The following is a 7,500-nucleotide window of genomic DNA, read 5'->3' as shown; positions in this document are numbered from 1 at the left end:
TGTGTGTGTGTGTGTGTGCGTGTGTGTGTGTGTGTGTGTGCGTGTGTGTGTGTGTGTGTGAAAGAGAGAGAGAGGGCGAGGGAAAGAAAGAGAAAGATTCTGACAGGGAGTGGAGCCAGGACGCAGCTGGGACGACTGAATGCATCAGCTGCATCCCAGAGAGAGAGAGAGAGAGAGAGAGAGAGAGGGGGGGAGAGAGGGGGAGAGAGGGAGAGAGGGGGAGAGAGAGGGAGGGAGAGGGAGAGAGAGAGAGAGGGAGGGAGAGGGAGAGAGAGAGAGAGAGGGAGAGAACGGATGAGAGAGTTGGAGACAGTGTGGGGGATTGAGATTGAGAGGGGAAATAGAGAAGAACAGAGAAGGAGAGAGACACACAAATACACACACAGACACCGTGTGAGTTCTTAGACTAGAACAGCCATGAGCCACCTCCCTTTCGCTGACCTTAGCTGACTCTCTCTCTCTCTCATTAGCACACAGCAAGGCGCCTGCCTCATGATTAAGCTCACCTACCTGCTGGGTGTGCTTATCTCTGTGTGTGTGTGTGTGTGTGTGTGTGTGTGTGTGTGTGTCTGTGTGTGTTGCACATGTGTGGATGTGCTAATGGTTCATTCAGCTACAAATGAGCGACCCGACCCCTCTTGTTTCTGCAAACCTGTGGACTCCCTCCACCACTCCCTCTGGATGTCTCCTGTAGTCACACTATGACCTCCTTGTAGTAAGTGGTTCTTAAAGGGCAGTGGAAGGAGGAGGAGGCTGTGGCGCAGGAGGTAGAGCCGCCGTCTAATGATCGCAAGGTTGGCAGATCGGCGGTTCGAGCCCCGGCTGGTCACATGTCGAAGTGTCCTTGGGCAAGACACTGAACCCCAAATTGTTCCCAGTGAGCGGGGCCGGCGCCTTGCATGGTAGCTTGCCGCCATTGGTGTGTGAATGTGTGTGTGAAGGGGTGAATGAGAGGCCGTTGTAAAGCGCTTTGGATAAAGGCGCTATATAAGTCAGTCCATTATCCATTTAGGGGGAGGAGGTTGTGAGCATTATAGGCAGTTTATGCTGTATGAGTGTGCTGATGTTAGCACTATTATATTGATCCAATCAAGTGCTGAATTCATTTGAAAGTTAAGTGCTTTTTCTATATTTTTAACTCTTCTCACTCTTCCTCTCTCTCTTTATCTTTTTCTTTCTTACTCCCTCTTTCCCCCCATTTTTCCTTTTTACCTCATCCTCTCTCTCTCTCTCTCTCTCTCTCTCTCTCTCCTCTCTTACTCCCTCTTTACATTTTTCACTCCTCCTCACTCCATGTTTGTCCCTCTCTAACTATCTGACCCTCCCCCCTCTCTCCTCCCCCCTCTCTCTCCTCTCTCTAGAGTACATCATGGAGGAGATGGACAGCATGTGTGTGATGGAGGAGGAGGAGCCTATTCGCCAATGTCCCGTCCCTACGCCACGCACCTCTGTCCCCTCGCCCTCCTCCTCCCCCTCCCTCAAGCACAAGAGTAAGTACACACACACACACACACACACACACACACGCGTACACACACACACCCACCCACATACACACACACACACACGCACGCATGCACGCACGCACCCACAAATGCATAAACACACGCACGCACACAGTCACGCACGCACGCACGCACACACCCACGAACGCATAAACACACGCACACACCCACACAAACACGCACACAGTCATGCACACACAAACACACACAAACACACACAAACACACACGCTTACAGAGTTACATACTGCTACATCAAAAATATATTTAAAAGCAATGCCAGTGAATCCTGCATGCAGGGCCACCAACAATGGAGCAAGACAGACAGACAGACAGACAGACAGACAGACAGACAGACAGACAGACAGAGAGACCGGCAGACAGACAGGCAGACAGACAGGCAGACAGACAGACAGAAGGAGTGGAAAGAGAAGGAGATAAGAGTGATGAGGAAGAAATAAATAATCAGAAGATGTACTGAAGATGTCCTGTAGATGTACTGTAGATTCAGACATGGTGAGCAGTGCCCCTAGTGGTTGTGAAGCAGCACTACTCCCCTAAACTACACTGCCGGCAGTGGCTGGCGAACACTGCCCCCGGTGGCTGAGCTGTAGCAGTGCACCAGGTACCATCCTCTACCTTCCTGCTGATCCCCCTCTTCTCCTCCCGTAGTCAAGGGCAGTCAGCACTTACCATAATTATCTTTTTATTACCTGGGAGATGGAGGGAGGGAGGGAGGGAGGGAGGGAGGGTGGGTGGAAAAGAGGGAGGGAGGAAGTAGAAAAAGTATGCACCTCAATGCACCTGAATGTGCAAACGGAGCCTAATGGAGCCTAAGCACAAATAGATTTGCTGCTTCAGACAAAATGTCATCTAATACAGTCAGACTGCAGGTGGACACTCTGGCCTGTCTGGATAGCTGGGTAATAAAGGGGTAAGATGTTCAATCAACATCTGAAACCTGTCAAACTTTGTTAAACTTGGAGGCTTTAAGACTTAATCAGCCATGAGGAGTCATTTGACCCCTGCGAGTATTTTTTTTAAAATATCTTTGCACTCGATCAAATTTCAGGACCCTCCTTTCATGACTTTTCCTAGATATGTGCTTTCTACCACCCAGTATCCTTAAATTTTCAAAATCACATCAGGATAAGCTAATATAAAGCTATTTTGCAGTTTTTCTGTGTAGGAAGCAGGCTAATTTACATGCCGGCCAACTAGTGGTCGTTGTGTGTAAATAGCAGCTTAGCATTGAAAAAGAGGCTATTTTAGTAGGTAAAAAGGCACCGCTGTTGTAGTGTTAAGCCTCTCTTTCTTTCTTTTTTTTATTTTTTTTATTGTATTATTAGATTTAGATACACAATACATATAACACTACATTGAATCAACAAAACAAACCTCCACAATACCCACATACAAGAGACAAACAAACATAAATTACACATTATATATACCCATACACATACATACATACGCGTACACATATATACACTATATATGCATATTAATGCACTTACTGTAACGCCAAAGCAAATTCCTATATGTGTATGCATAATGGCAATAAACGTTGTCTGAATCTGAATATATACATACATAAAAAAAAAAGAAAAGAAATGGGGGTCAATATGCACCTTTCACAAGCTCATCAGTCAGCACAACACACTAATCTATACACAGACTCGCAACGTCACGTGGCAGGTGGTCAAATAAGGGTTTCCATATTCTAATAAAGAGCTGTTCGTTGCCCTTTACTCTAGCACTCAGTCTTTCCATCGGTAAGATTTTGAAGATCTCACGATACCATTGAGTGATTGTTGGGGGCTTTTCCATAATCCAGTTGAATAGAATACATCTCCTAGCCAGAACTAGCAATTTCTGGAGAAGCAGAACATTAGACTGATTCAATGGCATATTTCGTTCAGGGAGACTCAGTAGGAAGAGGCCTGGTTTCATTTCAATGCTGCATTTAAAGATGTTATTCAATTCTTTGGCGACCATTGACCAGAATTTTGAAATGGTAGAACATCGCCAGAAGCAGTGGATATAAGTGCCATTTTTCTCCTTACACTTGGAGCAAAGTGGTGATCTGGACGGGTCAAATCTATTAAGGATATATGGAGTTCTATGTTGTCTATGCAAAATGTTGTACTGAGTCTCCTTAAATTTATTACAGCAAAAAGTGCTACTGCAAGAAGTAATACATGTAGTCCAGTCTGCCCCTTCATACTTAGATTCCAAGTCCCTCTCCCAAGTAGCTATTACATGGTCTATATTATGTTTGTTACAAGTGTCTAAAAAGTTATAGAAATAAGAAATAAACCCTCTAGGTTGTGAGAACCGGGTAAGACATTCATCTAAAGAGCTCCTTACTGGCCCCCCTGGAGACAGTTTAATATTGGTATCTATCAAATGGCGTACTTGTAAATAAGCAAATCAATGTTTATTAGGTATAGCAAACTGAGACTGAACCTGGGTAAATGACATGAGAACCTCGTCCGTGAATAAATGACCCTAACTCCCTTCCTATACCATTCATTGAAAACACTACTATTAATACCTGGAGGGAAGGTCTTATTACCAATTATTGGAGTCAGGGAAGAGACACATCCCTTCGTACCAGTATGGCTTGTAATTTCTCCCCACGCTCTTACTGTGCTATAGATAATGGAATTCTTAATGCTTGATGGTATTTGTTTTCTGTCACCAGTTAGCAAACTTAACAGAGTTACAGGTGAACAACACCATTCATCAATGTGTTTACCCACTCCATTAAGGTAATCTTTTAACCATTCCAACATGATCCCAGCATGACAGGCCAGATTGTAATTGAAAATATTGGGGAGTGCTTAAGCCCCCTCTTTCTACAGGTAGCTGGAGTGTTTTCATCTTTAGTCTGGGTTTCTTCCCCTGCCAAATGAACTTGGAGAGGTCCCTTTCAAAGTTCTTGACTGTCTTTGTTGTTATCCATAGTGGAAGCATTTGCATAGGGTACAGCAAGCGTGGGAGGATATTCATTTTAATTAGATTAACTCTACCAATCCATGATATAGGGAGATGTAGCCATCTCTGCATGTCCAATTTTACTTTTTTCAGTACTGTACTTAGATTGTTTTTAAATAGATCCTGTGGATTTGGAGACACTGTAATGCCTAGATAAGTAAATCCTTGAGTGGACCACTGAAAAGGAACATTTGGAATACTAGGTTGATCAGTAGCTCCCCCTAGTGGCATTACTACAGATTTATTTAAATTAAGTAAATAAGCCTCTCTTTCTGTCTGGTACTGTGGAAAATGCCACAGGTGAGCAGGTCATCAAGAGACACTTGTCTGTGTGTGTGTGTGTGTGTGTGTGTGTGTGTGTGTGTGTAATATGGATCAGAGAGCAGTAGGAGGGAATCTAATTACAATGATACTCCATCCCTCCATCCCTCCCTCCATCCCTCCATCCCTCCATCCCTCCGTCCCTCCGTCCCTCCGTCCCTCCGTCCCTCCGTCCCTCCGTCCCTCCGTCCCTCCGTCCCTCCGTCCCTCCATCCCTCCATCCCTCCATCCCTCCGTCCCTCCATCCCTCCATCCCTCCGTCCCTCCATCCCTCCGTCCCTCCGTCCCTCCGTCCCTCCGTCCCTCCGTCCCTCCATCCCTCCATCCCTCCGTCCCTCCATCCCTCCATCCCTCCATCCCTCCATCCCTCCGTCCCTCCGTCCCTCCATCCCTCCATCCCTCCATCCCTCCGTCCCTCCATCCCTCCAAGGCCGTTCAAACAGGAAGAGGCAGCGAGAGGGAAGGAAGTAGGGAAGATAAGCCTCCACTCCTCTTTCAGCTTCCTCCTCCTCCAGCCTTTCTCAACGGGTCACCTGTTCAAATAACCATCATTGAAAGGAGAACGTGATCTTCCCATCCTCTTCTCCCACTCTCTTTTATCATGCTTTCCCCTTGCCCCCCATTCTCTCCTTCTCTTTCCCTCCTCCTTTCCCTGCCCTCTCTTACTCCTGCTTTTCTCACTCCTCTTTTTTCCCCACATTTTCTTCTTCTCTCTCAATGATGGTAGGTGTGGTGCTACAACAAGGCACTATTTTAATGTGTTTCATGATTTGTAATTGTACAAATTACCAAAAAAAAGGGCCATCTCACGCATCGCAACCACAATAGAACAGGACATCACCCACCCACTCAATCTGTACCTCGCCCCACTGCCATTCCGGGCGTAGGTACAGAACGCTAAGGTGCAAAAGGGCTCGCTTGATCCCCGCAGCCATTGTTGCCTTAAATAACAGACCGCGCTGAGTGTGTGTACTTGTGTATCTGTCATGTGTAGTACTGTCTGTTGTTGTCTGTGTTATACAGTGTTGTATGTATACATGTATACTGTACAGTGGTGTGACAATATATTTCCCCCTGGGGACAATGAATCTAATCTAATCTAGTTGTAACCCCCCCCCCCCTCCCCCTTCAGATGAGGCGGTGACGGGGGAGCTCTCCAAGCTGCTGAGCGAGATGAAGATGTGTCGGGACAGGGACTACTCCTTCGAGGAGCTCTGCCAGACCATCTCCTCCCACTCCCACTCCCACTCCCACTCCATGGACAGCTTCGGTAGTGGGGGGGGGGCCCTGTCCGACGAGGAGCGCAGCAACAGCACGCTGGGACGAGTCAGCAAGGTGGGGGCCCGCCAGGTTGGCTCTGGACCGTGGGCGGGGGGGGGGGGGGGGGGGGGGGGGGGTTTGGTTGGGAAGGGGGAGGGGGAGAGGGAGTGCCAGTGTTATTGAAGTCATTTGGGATCTGGAGTGTGAATTGGGGGGTGACAGTATGGGGCATGTTTTTGGTCTCGCAGTTTAGCAAGAGATTTGAATGACTAGCAAGTCTTTTTTAATGCGTTCTTGGTGGCATGCATTCTGTTTACTATGCCATGGGGTTTTTGGTTTTCGAAGCCAAACCCCAGACCCTTACCACAACCAAACATCTTGCTCAACCTAGCCAATCACATTGATGAAGGTGTCAAATGTCTCACATCAACTCACGCAATAGACACAGTGCCCAGCGTAAGTAATGGAACAGTATTGGGAAAGTATTTGTTCCTTCTTTTGTCTCTACGCTACAAAAGAATGGATTTTAAATCAGACAATTACTATGAGGTTAAAGTAGAGATTGTCAGATTTTATTTGATATATGTGTGTTATTGATATAAACCCCTCAAAAAAAGTTCGGAAACGTTATTTTGGTTGATTAACCCTCCCCTTTAATAATACCAATTGGTATTGTATTTTATATCGTTGGAAAGCCTGATTAGTCACCTTTACAACGAGGTACAACTTGTAAGGATCATGCATTCATGGAATGAGCAACACAGCTAAACGTGTGGGTAGCGGCCCAAAAATATTTGCCAAAATCCCCTATATTCTTCTGTTGGTATTCACTCTCGTTTTGAGTTGCTTGGTGGATTGGATGATTGCACTCTCCCACAGTAATAAGGAAAAAATAACACATATTGGCCATTTTTACACTTTATTCATTTTACACTGTCAGGGACCTCAATAGTATGTGGAAGATCCATACGCAGTCACAACAGCTTGGCTGGTCACCAGCCTGGTCACACACTGCTGTGGGACGGCATCCCATTCCTCAACCAGGATTTGCCGCAAGTCAGCCAACATGGTTGCGTTGGTCACTCTGGCACATACAGCACACCCAAGCTGATCCCACAAGTGTTCAATTGGGTTGAGGTCTGGATTCACGGCAGGCCATTCCACCCTCTCCACTCCCAAATTCTGGAGGTGCTCTGTGATGATCCTGGCTCTGTGGGAGCGAGCGTTGTCATCCTGGAGGATGGAGTTAGGTCCCAGAATCTGGAGATATTGGATCGCCACTGGCCCCAGAATATCATTCCTGTCAATGATGTGCCATTCAGGTGTCAGTCACATACACCTGCCAGCACTTGAAGCTCAAAACGAGAGTGAATACCAACAGAAGAATATTGCAGGGGATTTTGGCACATTTTTTT

General features: G+C 46.6%; 1 pseudogene across 1 annotated transcript in view; it reads left to right on the top strand.

Annotated features, from left to right (window-relative positions):
- The window catches only part of LOC308163901 (ankyrin repeat and sterile alpha motif domain-containing protein 1B-like), a 165,687-nt pseudogene that overhangs the window by 88,591 nt on the left and 69,596 nt on the right, over positions 1–7,500 (top strand). The window contains exons 8-9 of the transcript in view: positions 1,362–1,490; positions 5,958–6,160. The product of the transcript in view is annotated as an ankyrin repeat and sterile alpha motif domain-containing protein 1B-like (transcript). The remainder of the gene's footprint in view (positions 1–1,361; positions 1,491–5,957; positions 6,161–7,500) is intronic.

Source organism: Nansenia antarctica (assembly GCF_963989245.1).
Source record: "Nansenia antarctica genome assembly, chromosome: 8".
Classification (NCBI taxonomy): Eukaryota; Metazoa; Chordata; class Actinopteri; order Argentiniformes; family Microstomatidae; genus Nansenia; species Nansenia antarctica.
Note: the sequence above shows the minus strand (reverse complement) of the source record. Positions and strands in the feature narration are given on the sequence as shown.